Raw genomic sequence first — 12,858 nt, forward strand, 5'->3', positions numbered from 1 at the left:
GTAGGGATGAGATGCCCACCCTCTGTATACATATATATCACACAGTAGCTGTATACAGGGAGCACACAGTGTATATAGTGTAGGGGATGAGATGCCCACCCTCTGTATACATATATATCACACAGTAGCTGTATACAGGGAGCACACAGTGTATATAGTGTAGGGGATGAGATGCCCACCCTCTGTATACATATATATCACACAGCAGCTGTATACAGGGGAGCATACAGTGTATATAGTGTAGGGATGAGATGCCCACCCTCTGTATACATATATATCACACAGTAGCTGTATACAGGGAGCACACAGTGTATATAGTGTAGGGGATGAGATGCCCACCCTCTGTATACATATATATCACACAGTAGCTGTATACAGGGAGCACACAGTGTATATAGTGTAGTGATGAGATGCCCACCCTCTGTATACATATATATCACACAGTAGCTGTATACAGGGAGCACACAGTGTATATAGAGTAGGGGATGAGGTGCCCACCCTCTGTATATATATATATCACACAGTAGCTGTATACAGGGAGCACACAGTGTATATAGTGTAGGGGATGAGATGCCCACCCTCTGTATACATATATATCACACAGTAGCTGTATACAGGGAGCACACAGTGTATATAGTGTAGGGATGTGGTGCCCACCCTCTGTATACATATATATCACACAGTAGCTGTATACAGGGAGCACACAGTGTATATAGTGTAGAGGATGAGATGCCCACCCTCTGTATACATATATATCACACAGTAGCTGTATACAGGGAGCACACAGTGTATATAGAGTAGGGATGAGATGCCCACCCTCTGTATACATATATATCACACAGTAGCTGTATACAGGGAGCACACAGTGTATATAGTGTAGGGATGTGGTGCCCACCCTCTGTATACATATATATCACACAGTAGCTGTATACAGGGAGCACACAGTGTATATAGTGTAGAGGATGAGATGCCCACCCTCTGTATACATATATATCACACAGTAGCTGTATACAGGGAGCACACAGTGTATATAGTGTAGTGATGAGATGCCCACCCTCTGTATACATATATATCACACAGTAGCTGTATACAGGGAGCACACAGTGTATATAGAGTAGGGGATGAGGTGCCCACCCTCTGTATATATATATATCACACAGTAGCTGTATACAGGGAGCACACAGTGTATATAGTGTAGGGGATGAGATGCCCACCCTCTGTATACATATATATCACACAGTAGCTGTATACAGGGAGCACACAGTGTATATAGTGTAGGGATGTGGTGCCCACCCTCTGTATACATATATATCACACAGTAGCTGTATACAGGGAGCACACAGTGTATATAGTGTAGAGGATGAGATGCCCACCCTCTGTATACATATATATCACACAGTAGCTGTATACAGGGAGCACACAGTGTATATAGAGTAGGGATGAGATGCCCACCCTCTGTATACATATATATCACACAGTAGCTGTATACAGGGAGCACACAGTGTATATAGTGTAGGGATGTGGTGCCCACCCTCTGTATACATATATATCACACAGTAGCTGTATACAGGGAGCACACAGTGTATATAGTGTAGAGGATGAGATGCCCACCCTCTGTATACATATATATCACACAGTAGCTGTATACAGGGAGCACACAGTGTATATAGTGTAGGGATGAGATGCCCACCCTCTGTATACATATATATCACACAGTAGCTGTATACAGGGAGCACACAGTGTATATAGTGTAGGGGATGAGATGCCCACCCTCTGTATACATATATATCACACAGTAGCTGTATACAGGGAGCACACAGTGTATATAGTGTAGGGATGAGATGCCCACCCTCTGTATACATATATATCACACAGTAGCTGTATACAGGGAGCACACAGTGTATATAGTGTAGGGGATGAGATGCCCACCCTCTGTATACATATATATCACACAGTAGCTGTATACAGGGAGCACACAGTGTATATAGTGTAGGGATGTGGTGCCCACCCTCTGTATACATATATATCACACAGTAGCTGTATACAGGGAGCACACAGTGTATATAGTGTAGAGGATGAGATGCCCACCCTCTGTATACATATATATCACACAGTAGCTGTATACAGGGAGCACACAGTGTATATAGTGTAGGGATGAGATGCCCACCCTCTGTATACATATATATCACACAGTAGCTGTATACAGGGAGCACACAGTGTATATAGTGTAGGGGATGAGATGCCCACCCTCTGTATACATATATATCACACAGTAGCTGTATACAGGGAGCACACAGTGTATATAGTGTAGGGATGAGATGCCCACCCTCTGTATACATATATATCACACAGTAGCTGTATACAGGGAGCACACAGTGTATATAGTGTAGGGGATGTGATGCCCACCCTCTGTATACATATATATCACACAGTAGCTGTATACAGGGAGCACACAGTGTATATAGTGTAGGGATGAGATGCCCACCCTCTGTATACATATATATCACACAGTAGCTGTATACAGGGAGCACACAGAGTATATAGTGTAGGGATGAGATGCCCACCCTCTGTATACATATATATCACACAGCAGCTGTATACAGGGAGCACACAGTGTATATAGTGTAGGGATGAGATGCCCACCCTCTGTATACATATATATCACACAGTAGCTGTATACAGGGAGCACACAGTGTATATAGTGTAGGGGATGAGATGCCCACCCTCTGTATACATATATATCACACAGTAGCTGTATACAGGGAGCACACAGTGTATATAGTGTAGGGATGAGATGCCCACCCTCTGTATACATATATATCACACAGTAGCTGTATACAGGGAGCACACAGTGTATATAGTGTAGGGGATGTGATGCCCACCCTCTGTATACATATATATCACACAGTAGCTGTATACAGGGAGCACACAGTGTATATAGGGAGCCTCATCTCCTTCCAGCATTACTGTACTGACATCTCCTGTGAAGACTGAGGAGTGGGGGCGGGGCTCGGGGAGGAGTGCGGCTCCTGCAGCCGGGGCTATGGCTTCACACACACAGCGGGGATATCGCTGTTCCCCCATCTCCCTGCCATCTCCTCACAAGCAGCCAGGCTCCACATGTGCTCATACAGACTGAGGGCACAGCATCACCAGCCACCAACATGTCAGTGCCACCACGGCGGCAAGTGCGGTGCTCAGTCCCCAGCCGGGCGCAGCAGCCGGGGCTCCGTGTCACTCTGAGGAGCTGAAGTGGACCCGGAGATCCCAGTGCCTGCAGGTAAAGGGGCATGTGCTGGTTGGTACCACCATAGTCTTTGTTCTACCTAGGCTGCGAGTCCACAGACAAAGAGTCCAATGCTCCACAGTCAGTGTGTGCTCTGGGCACAATGTGCGCTGTATGGGGCACACAGATACCATGTACAGAGCCCGCCAGGGAGCCAGTGTGTACATATGGACCGTACAGCATAGGTGCTAATGTGCTGGTATAATATCTATATATACAGACTTATATAACCTAGGTACTATACAGCATATGTATATATATGTATATATATATATATACCTATGTACTATGCCATACATACATATATATATATAAGCGTTTGTGCTATACATTTCATGTATTAATACACATTGATGTACACATTGATGTATATATGTATAAACCTATGTACTATGCCGCTCATGTATGTATGTATATATATATACACACACTTATATATACACTCACGAATGTATACATGCACAGATATCAGTAGTTTGGCAGCAATTTCTAGATTAATACATTGGGCTCAGTGATAACAATATCTTTTTGATGCCTTCGGAAAAAATTAGAGTAAATTTGTGTCTGTTGTGTGATCTGTGCTTGTGAATGTCTCTCATGAGAATCCTTAGAATACATACCTACTGGAAATACTCCTGGTTTCTAACATGATGGACGTGTGCTTTCTTGGGGAATGTTGCGGAATTTTTTTTTCCTTCAAATTCTATCTTCTAAAGTTATTTTATGTGTCAGAGCAAAATAAAAAAAACAAACATGTAGCAATTATCTACCCATCCATCCATCTATCTATCCATTCACACATACACCTCTTGTATGGGCTGGATAGTGACCGGTCTAACAAGGGATCATACAGACACTATGATGCCACGGTGATGCTGCAGAGGGCTGATTGTGTATGCATGCGCACTTATACACTCGTACACCCACTCGCAGTATACAGACAGCAGTGCTGTGCTGTGCTGTGGATTAGCAGTTTCGTGAGTTATGTTACTGTGTGCAATCAGGGCAGTGTGCACAGGACAAGACGGCTGGGATATTCAGGGATTCCTGGAAGGAAGGCTGCTGGTGAACACACTGAACGACATGGAGCTTTCCGCTCTGTCATGCCCTCTGTCTGTGCCATGATGCTGGTCATGGTGATCACAACATCCTTTTCTTTCTTCAAACATTTTAGAGCCAAAATTAACGAAGCTGAATTTGTCTTTTTTTGTGGATCATGATAATTTACGTTTTTCAGACTTGTATCGAAAACCACTGATCATAGACTGGACATGATTTCTTTCCAACTGAGTCAATAGTTGTTTGAAACTAAGATGTAAGTACATCACATATAATATATATGACACAAAATATATCTGATGACGCCGTGCACGTCATATTGAAATGCCGATACCCCATTTTTGGGTTAAAATTTTGATAGAGGGAAATCTCAAACGACCAACCCGTGCCTGCTATATCACAAACTCTGCAGTGATGAATGCTAATAAATACTTTGTTAATAAAACTATATAGTGTAAATTCACCTCTTTGAAATATACCTGCACTTTAAAAAATAACATTTGACATGTCATAGAGAAAAGTTAGAGAAAAGTTTTGATCGGTGGAGGTCCTGGTGCTAAGGCCACCATTGATTGCAAAAAAACAAAGAGGTGGAAGGGTTCAGCTGGGTGTTGCTCTCCATCAAGACTACAGACGGACTTCATAGACTTTCTATTCAGTTTTGGAGGAGACAGAACTTGGCTGATTGATTCTGCTCCATTATTTTTCCAATAGTTTGAGGTCTTAGCACCCAAACTCCCTTGATCAAAACCTCTAACATTTCTCTATGGCATTTCTAAAGTTTTCTTAAAATCTATCCAAACACCAAATTTTTGCTACCCTATCTGAGAGCAGAATGTTGTTGAGGTAGAGACCCTGATTCCAAATGTATCGCTTACTGTCTGCTGCAGTCCCAGCAGTTCTCTGAATGGTGAGCTCTGTATAACCCTGCCCAAACCCCTGATTGACCGCCTACACTGTGCACAGGTAAAAAGCTGCCAATCAGTGGTTGCGTCAGAGTTATGCAGAGCTCATCAATGGAGTCCTCTAGTGATAACATGCTGAGAAAACAACGATTTTGTAAATACTATGTAACATATCACTGGAATCAAGGTCTCTGTCTCGTCATAAAGGCCCCTTCACATTAAGCGACGCTGCAGCGATACCGACAACGATCCGGATCGCTGCAGCGTCGCTGTTTGGTCGCTGGAGAGCTGTCACACAGACCGCTCTCCAGCGACCAACGATGCCGGTAACCAGGGTAAACATCGGGTAACTAAGCGCAGGGCCGCGCTTAGTAACCCGATGTTTACCCTGGATACCATCCTAAAAGTAAAAAAAAACAAACACTAGATACTTACCTACAGCTGTCTGTCCTCCAGCGCTGCGCTCTGCTTCTCTGCTCTCCTCCTGTACTGTCTGTGAGCCGGAAAGCAGAGCGGTGACGTCACCGCTCTGCTTTCCGGCTCACAGACAGTACAGGAGGAGTGCAGAGCACAGCGCTGGAGGACAGACAGCGGTAGGTAAGTATCTAGTGTTTGTTTTTTTTTACTTTTAGCATGGTAACCAGGGTAAACATCGGGTTACTAAGCGCGGCCCTGCGCTTAGTTACCCGATGTTTACCCTGGTTACCAGTGAAGACATCGCTGGATCAGTGTCACACACGCCGATCCAGCGATGTCTCCAGGGAGTCCAGCGACGAAATAAAGTTCTGGACTTAAAGGTACCGTCACACATAGCTACGCTGCAGCGATACCGACAACGATCCGGATCGCTGCAGCGTCGCTGTTTGGTCGCTGGAGAGCTGTCACACAGACCGCTCTCCAGCGACCAACGATCCCGAGGTCCCCGGTAACCAGGGTAAACATCGGGTAACTAAGCGCAGGGCCGCGCTTAGTAACCCGATGTTTACCCTGGTTACCATCCTAAAAAGTAAAAAAACAAACGCTACATACTTACCTACAGCCGTCTGTCCTCGGCGCTCTGCTTCTCTGGTCTGGCTGTGAGCGCCGGGCAGCCAGAAAGCAGAGCGGTGACGTCACCGCTCTGCATTCCGGCTGACCGACGCTCACAGCCAGAGCAGGAGGAGTGCAGAGCACAGCGCTGGAGGACAGACGGCTGTAGGTAAGTATGTACTGTTTGTTTTTTTACTTTTAGGATGGTAACCAGGGTAAACATCGGGTTATTAAGCGCGGCCCTGCGCTTAGTTACCCGATGTTTACCCTGGTTACCAGCGAAGACATCGCTGAATCGGTGTCACACACGCCGATTCAGCGATGTCTACGGGGAGTCCAGCGACGAAATAAAGTTCTGGACTTTCTTCCCCGACCAGCAACAGCACAGCAGGGGCCTGATCGCTGCTGCCTGTCACACTGGACGATATCGCTAGCTAGGACGCTGCAACGTCACGGATCGCTAGCGATATCGTCTAGTGTGACAGTACCTTTATTCAGCGACCAACGATCTCCCAGCAGGGGCCTGATCGTTGGTCGCTGTCACACAGAACGATTTCATTAACGATATCGTTGCTACGTCACAAATAGCAACGATATCGTTAACAATATCGTTATGTGTGAAGGTACCTTTAGGCTGCTTTCAGATTAGGTAGAACAAACCTGGTGACAGATTCCTTTTAAAGTGTAAAAATTATAGTGTTATATTAGTGCAAAAGGTCGAGAATACAATTTTCTTTATTCTAGTTGACATTTCCAGGCGAGGATGAAAAGTTTTTTATCATGATCAAACATGTCGATAATAAAAAATCCCATCTGCTTTAAAAGTTCCTCCAAATAGAAGCGAGTAGTGAGTGATTCCCCTACTGGAAACCTCACGATCAGACTCATGTGATGCTTAATATGCTGCAGGGGAATTACATATTGTACAGTGCCCAATAAAGTCAGTAGGGCACTCCGGTCTACTTTGATTGACCTAAATGGCAAATTAAAAGCTGCATCTCTAAAACAGCTATGACGTCCTATATGTCACAACTTAGGATATTCCTAAATTAGACAATGGAGAATGCACAAAATGAACCAAAAATGTGGAAACTCTGAGACCTTCACTTATCTCCAGAAAGGTAGTCATCCGACCCCTTGTCTTGCTTGGTGACGTGGATGTAACACTTGGCACTAATGTGGGGTCCTATCCCGCAATGAAGTAGATATAACTCTTGGCGCTCTGATGCAATGAAAGGATGACATTTATTGAATGAGCAATCCAAACTTTAGACATTTCGTTCAGTGCAATAAACCTTCATCAATAACAGATCGCTCAGGAAAGAATTAATCCAGAGGAGCAGCGCAAAGGCAAACAAGTGGTATCCACCTCTGTGCAGAGGAAGAAGGCGCCAGGGCAATCCATTTTCTAATGAAGGTCTATTGGACAGATTGAAACATATAACGTTTGGATTGCTGTCATTCAATAAATATCATTTTTTCAATGCATCGGGGTGCCCAGTGTAGTATCTCCTTCATTATGGAATGGGGACTACTGTGGTACCTACTGACCAGAAGTGTCGTGTTCATTTTCCATGGCTGGTAAAGTGGCTGTCTCATCCGGCCAGAAACTGAATGGAGCGTGTGCAGTGCATGTGCGCGGCCATCTCTATTCATTGCAATGGCAATATGTGTGATTGGCTGTTTCCATAATTCTCATAGCAGTGGATGAAGAGAGCCACACAAGCGATTACCATGAGCTCACCAGACAGGTTGGGGATTAGGAGATTCTTATGTTTCACGTAAGTTGAGGTCCAGAGGTGATTTTCAGACACTTAAGGGTTTTCTGGCCTGAAATAAAACATGTAGTCCTTGTTCTTTATATACAGTATATGTAAGAGTCTATAGTTGTATGTCCACATTGAACTATATTATCCTTACAATATTATCCTTACTTATGTGGCAAGCTTTACCTTTGATGTGTATTGTTAAATCTATGGTAAACGCGGAGGGGGATTATATGACCCATCCATCACTTTCTTGGCACACATCTCTAATTACATACTAATCTGTAACCGCTAGAAGTTTGCTGCTGGAAAGATTTAGGTATCCTTTCCAGCAGTCTAGCATTGGAAAGCTTAATAGGCTACTTATAGCAATGCCTACACATCAGTAATATGATACCATCTACATCATGTGAATGCTGTTACTGTAAGATTAGAATTGGGTTCAGACAATAATTTAGTTTAATTTAATAAATGATAAATAAGAACTTATTTCCTGTATATGTAATACAAAGACAAATTTACATGAGCGCATTAGAAATCTGTTGTCTGGATCTGAGAAACTTGTGCCTGTGGGTCCATAGCAGGGACATGCTTGGGATCCCATGTATTGGGTGTGTGCATGTGGCAATGCCAGGTGAATGGGCCCTTATCAGTCTCTAAGCTAGAATCACAAGAGCAGCAATCCGTGTACAGGCCTGTGTAATCCTCCATCACACACTACGGCTCTCACTGTTCATGCTGATCTGGCAAAGTTGGTTGTCCGTGAATCTCTTTTCTGTTCTAGACAATTGGGGAGATTTATTCTGCTAAATGTACCAGTGTTCTGGTGAAATTTGCAGCAATATTTGCCTTAAAGGGGACCTGTCACCCCGTTTTTTGAGATTGAGCTATAAATACTGTTAAATAGGGCCTGCGCTGTGTGTTCCTATAGTGTATGTAGTGTACCCCGATTCCCCACCTATGCTGAGAAATAACTTACCAAAGTCGCCGTTTTTCAGGCTGGTCAGGTCGGGTGGGCGTGGTGACATCGCTCTTTTCTTCCCCAGCTTTCCGTTGGTGGCGTAGTGGTGTGCGCATGTCGCAGTGACGAATCCACTGCGCGCACGTGAAGAAGCAGCGCGCGATCTGCGCTATTACCCCCTGTCATCGGTGGGGGCGGCCATCTTCCTGGGGCCTGGGTCTTGTGGGTTTAGTGGTGCCATGTTCTTTTCTCTTTATTGAACATTAATCCGCACTATTACCTACCAGTCTGAGCTTATTATTGGGGTTTCTTATAGAAGTAATGTTGATATTGGTTGTGTTATGTTAGTAAATATATGTATCCGTACTATGTGGTAACGTTATTATACACCATAAACATAGGGCATTTTATACCTGTTATTACATCTGTTTACGCTGAAAGAAATACTCTCGCTAATATATGTGTGAATTGTCTAGACAGTACAAATGGTGTCATGGCCTTTATGTCACACATTGCATGTGTAGACCTGAAGGACTTTAACGACAGCTTGTTAATTATATTGCTGGCCATATACTTCTATTATCTTGTCCTACTAAATTTCACATCTGTGGGCCTGATAACATGATTTGCAAGAGTCGGTGTCAATGCCAGCTCTCTGCAAAACTCGCACATGGTCCCAACTTTCTGTTGTAAATGTCATTGTACCTCTGAAGCCGGATGTAAGCTTCCTGGCTTCTGAGGTGCAGTGCGCATGTCTTTAAGCAAGGAAGAAGCTTGATCTTCGGGTCCCCCATGGACATCAGCCATCTTTTTCGGTTCCAGACATGCGCAGTGCACTTCTGAAACCAAGAAGCGTACAGCCGGCTTCACAGGCACCATGATGTATATGAAAGAAAGTTATGGTCCAACAGTTGTTTACTGGCTTATCTGCATCGCTATGGAAAGTCACAGGTGACACTACATCTGTACAGAGTGTTCGCAAGCTCTTCATTCATCATTTCACGGATGTTGAGATGTAAATAAATTACCTAAAATTCATATTGAACTTTATAACATTCCGGATAGCACAGCTCTTGGCAAGGTTAAGTTCATGTGACATTTATGGAAAGTCCCGTTAGTTTTCAAAAATGAATGCAAATGTCTCTGGAGACAGAGGAGATAACATAGTCCACATAATGGAAGCTGCTTGTCCATATTCCTATCTATTGAGTATGGTAATCAGTGTCGGCTCCCTGCCTTATGTGGCTGATAGTAGACCACTTACAACTGTATAACAAATGGAGATAACATACACTGGTTTGCTCATTTTTAGATAAAATAGATATTTTTAAAATTTTCTTTTCATTAGAAGACTTTGCTTAGTAACAGAATGACAGCAAAATTCCCAAACTTTAAGTTGTTGTACATACACTTAAATCCAAGACTGATTTAATAAGGATAGATTCATGCAGTTTTTTTGTGATGCTGTTTTTTAAGCAGTTTTGGCCACAAAAAGCATAAGTGTATGTTTCCACGTTCAGGAAACGCTGCGTTTTTTACGCTGCATTGAGCCGCAGCGTCAAAAGATGTTACAGCATAGTGGCTGGGATTTCTTGAAATCCCGTCTCCTCTATGCATTAAAAGATACATGCGGCATACCCATGAAAACGCACATGCGGCGCGTCTATTAAGAACACAGCATGTCCTTACATTGCAGAAAAAACGCAAGGACAGCACAGGTGACCTGCCAGTGACCTCAGGTGCAGATTTGGTCAGGATTTTACCTGCATAAAATCCTGACCAAATCCTGATGCAATCCTGAACATGGACACATACCCTAAGAGTTACAGTGGCTTGGAAAGTATTCACCCCTTTGGCATTTTACGTGTTTTGCTTCCTCACCTCACAGTTACCTGCCTACAACTGTGAACATTTGGTTTTCTTTTTATTGTGAAGCAAACAACAAATAAGACAAAATAACTGAAAACTTCAGTGTGCATAACTATTCACCCCCTAAAGTCAGTACTTTGTGGAACCTCCTTTTGCGTCAATTACAGCTGCAAATCGCTTTGGATTAGTCTCTATGAGCTGTACATATCTTGCCACTGGGATTTTTCCCATTCCTCAAGGCAAAACTGCTCCAGCTCCTCCACGTTAGATGGTTTCCTCTGGTGAACAGCAATCTTCAAGGCTGACCACAGATTCTCAATTGGGTTAAGGTCTGAGCTTTGACTAGGTCACTCCAAAACGTTTCCCCTTAAACCACTCGAGTGTTGCTTTAGCAGTATGCTTTGGGTCATTGTCTTGATGGAAGATAAATCTCCATCCCAGTCTCAAGTCACTGAAAGACTGAAACAGGTTTTCTTCAAGAATATCCCTGTACATTGCATTATCCATCTTCTTCTCGACTTGGACCATTTTCCTTGTCCCTGCTGCCAAAAAACATCCCCCCAGCAAGATGCTACCACCACCATGTTTCACTGTGGGGATAGTGTTCTTGGGGTGATGAGCTGTGTTGGTTTGGCACCAGACATAATATTTATCTTGGTGGCTTAAAAGTTCAATTTTGGTCTCATCTAGCCACAGCACCTTTCTCCATACATTTGGTGAGTATATCACATGTCTTAACTTAAAACCAAGCATATACCATAAAGACCACCTCTGTTGAGTGTAAGGCTACTGTCACACATCAGGTTTTTGCCATCGAGCACAATCTGCCGAATGTTGAAAAAAACGGATTCGTCAGAGATTGTGAAAAACTGAAGCGACGGATCCGTTTTTTCGATGGATCCGACTAGCGTATCCAGATAATTGGAATAAAAAAAATTGGAGCATGCTCAGTTTAAAAAAACGGATTCCGTCATTTTCCAGACCTGGCGCTTCCGGCTTCTTCACCAGAGACAAAAAAAGTTACTGTGTACGTTTTTTCCAGATGTCGGAAAACGACATTTTTGCCGGATCTGGTGAAAACCGGAAGAAATGTAAAGTCATCCGGCGCAAATACAAGTCTATGGGAAAAAACTGGATCCGGCAGCATCTTTCGCCGGATCCAGTTTTTTCAAAATTTGCCGGATTGAGCCTTACGATGAAAGACGGATGTGTGAAAGTAGCCTAAGGCTTATTGTGGTCATATGGACAGATACTCAAGTCTAGGCTTGGGAACTTTGATGCTCCTAAAGAGTTACCTTTGGTCTCTGCGCTGCCTCTCTGATTAATGCCCTCCTTGCCTGGGCTGAGAGTTTTGCTGGTCAACCCTCTCTTGTCAGGTTTGTTGTGATGCCATGTAATTTTCATTTGATGATAATGGATTTTATGGTGCTCCTGGGGATCATCAGAAATTGGGATATTTTTTTTTTTTTTAACCCAACCCTGACTTGTACTTCTCAACAACTTTGTACCTCACTTGTTTTGGGATCTCCTTGTCCTTCATGATGTTGTTTGGTTAGTGGTACCTCTTGCATAATGGTGTTGCTGCTTCTGTGGCCTTTCATAAAAGGTGTGTATATGCAAACAAACCATGTGACACTTAGGTTGCACACTAGTGATGAGCAAACATGCTCGAATAACGCGTTATCCGAGCATGCTCAGGAGTTATCTGAGTATCTTGGGCGTGCTTCAGTAAAGGTACCTTCACACTGAGCAACTTTCCAACGAGAACGACAGTGATCCGTGACGTTGCAGCGTCTTGGATAGCAATCTCGTTGTGTTTGACACGCATCAGCGATCAGGATCCCGCTGTTACATCGCTGGTCGTAGCTGAAAGTCCGGAACTTTATTTGGTCATCAGGTCGGCGTGATTCGTCATGTTTGACAGCAAAAGCAACGATGCCTGCAATGGTTTTCCATGGAGCGAACAATCAGCGAGAACGATAA

At 43.7% G+C, this 12,858-nt stretch overlaps 1 protein-coding gene across 3 annotated transcripts in view; it reads left to right on the top strand.

Moving 5' to 3' along the window:
* Window positions 1-3,015: 3,015 nt before the first annotated feature.
* ST6GAL2 (ST6 beta-galactoside alpha-2,6-sialyltransferase 2) overlaps window positions 3,016-12,858 on the top strand; it is a 238,725-nt gene continuing 228,882 nt past the window's right edge. For 2 of the 3 annotated variants that reach the window (XM_069757570.1, XM_069757573.1), the window contains exon 1: window positions 3,028-3,280. The gene's annotated coding sequence lies outside the window, so the exon portion shown is untranslated. Of the gene's footprint in view, window positions 3,281-12,858 lie in introns of all 3 variants that reach the window. The other variant, XM_069757572.1, reaches the window with a different exon arrangement.

The sequence above is a fragment of the Ranitomeya imitator genome, chromosome 3, assembly GCF_032444005.1.
Source record: "Ranitomeya imitator isolate aRanImi1 chromosome 3, aRanImi1.pri, whole genome shotgun sequence".
Lineage (NCBI taxonomy): Eukaryota > Metazoa > Chordata > Amphibia > Anura > Dendrobatidae > Ranitomeya > Ranitomeya imitator.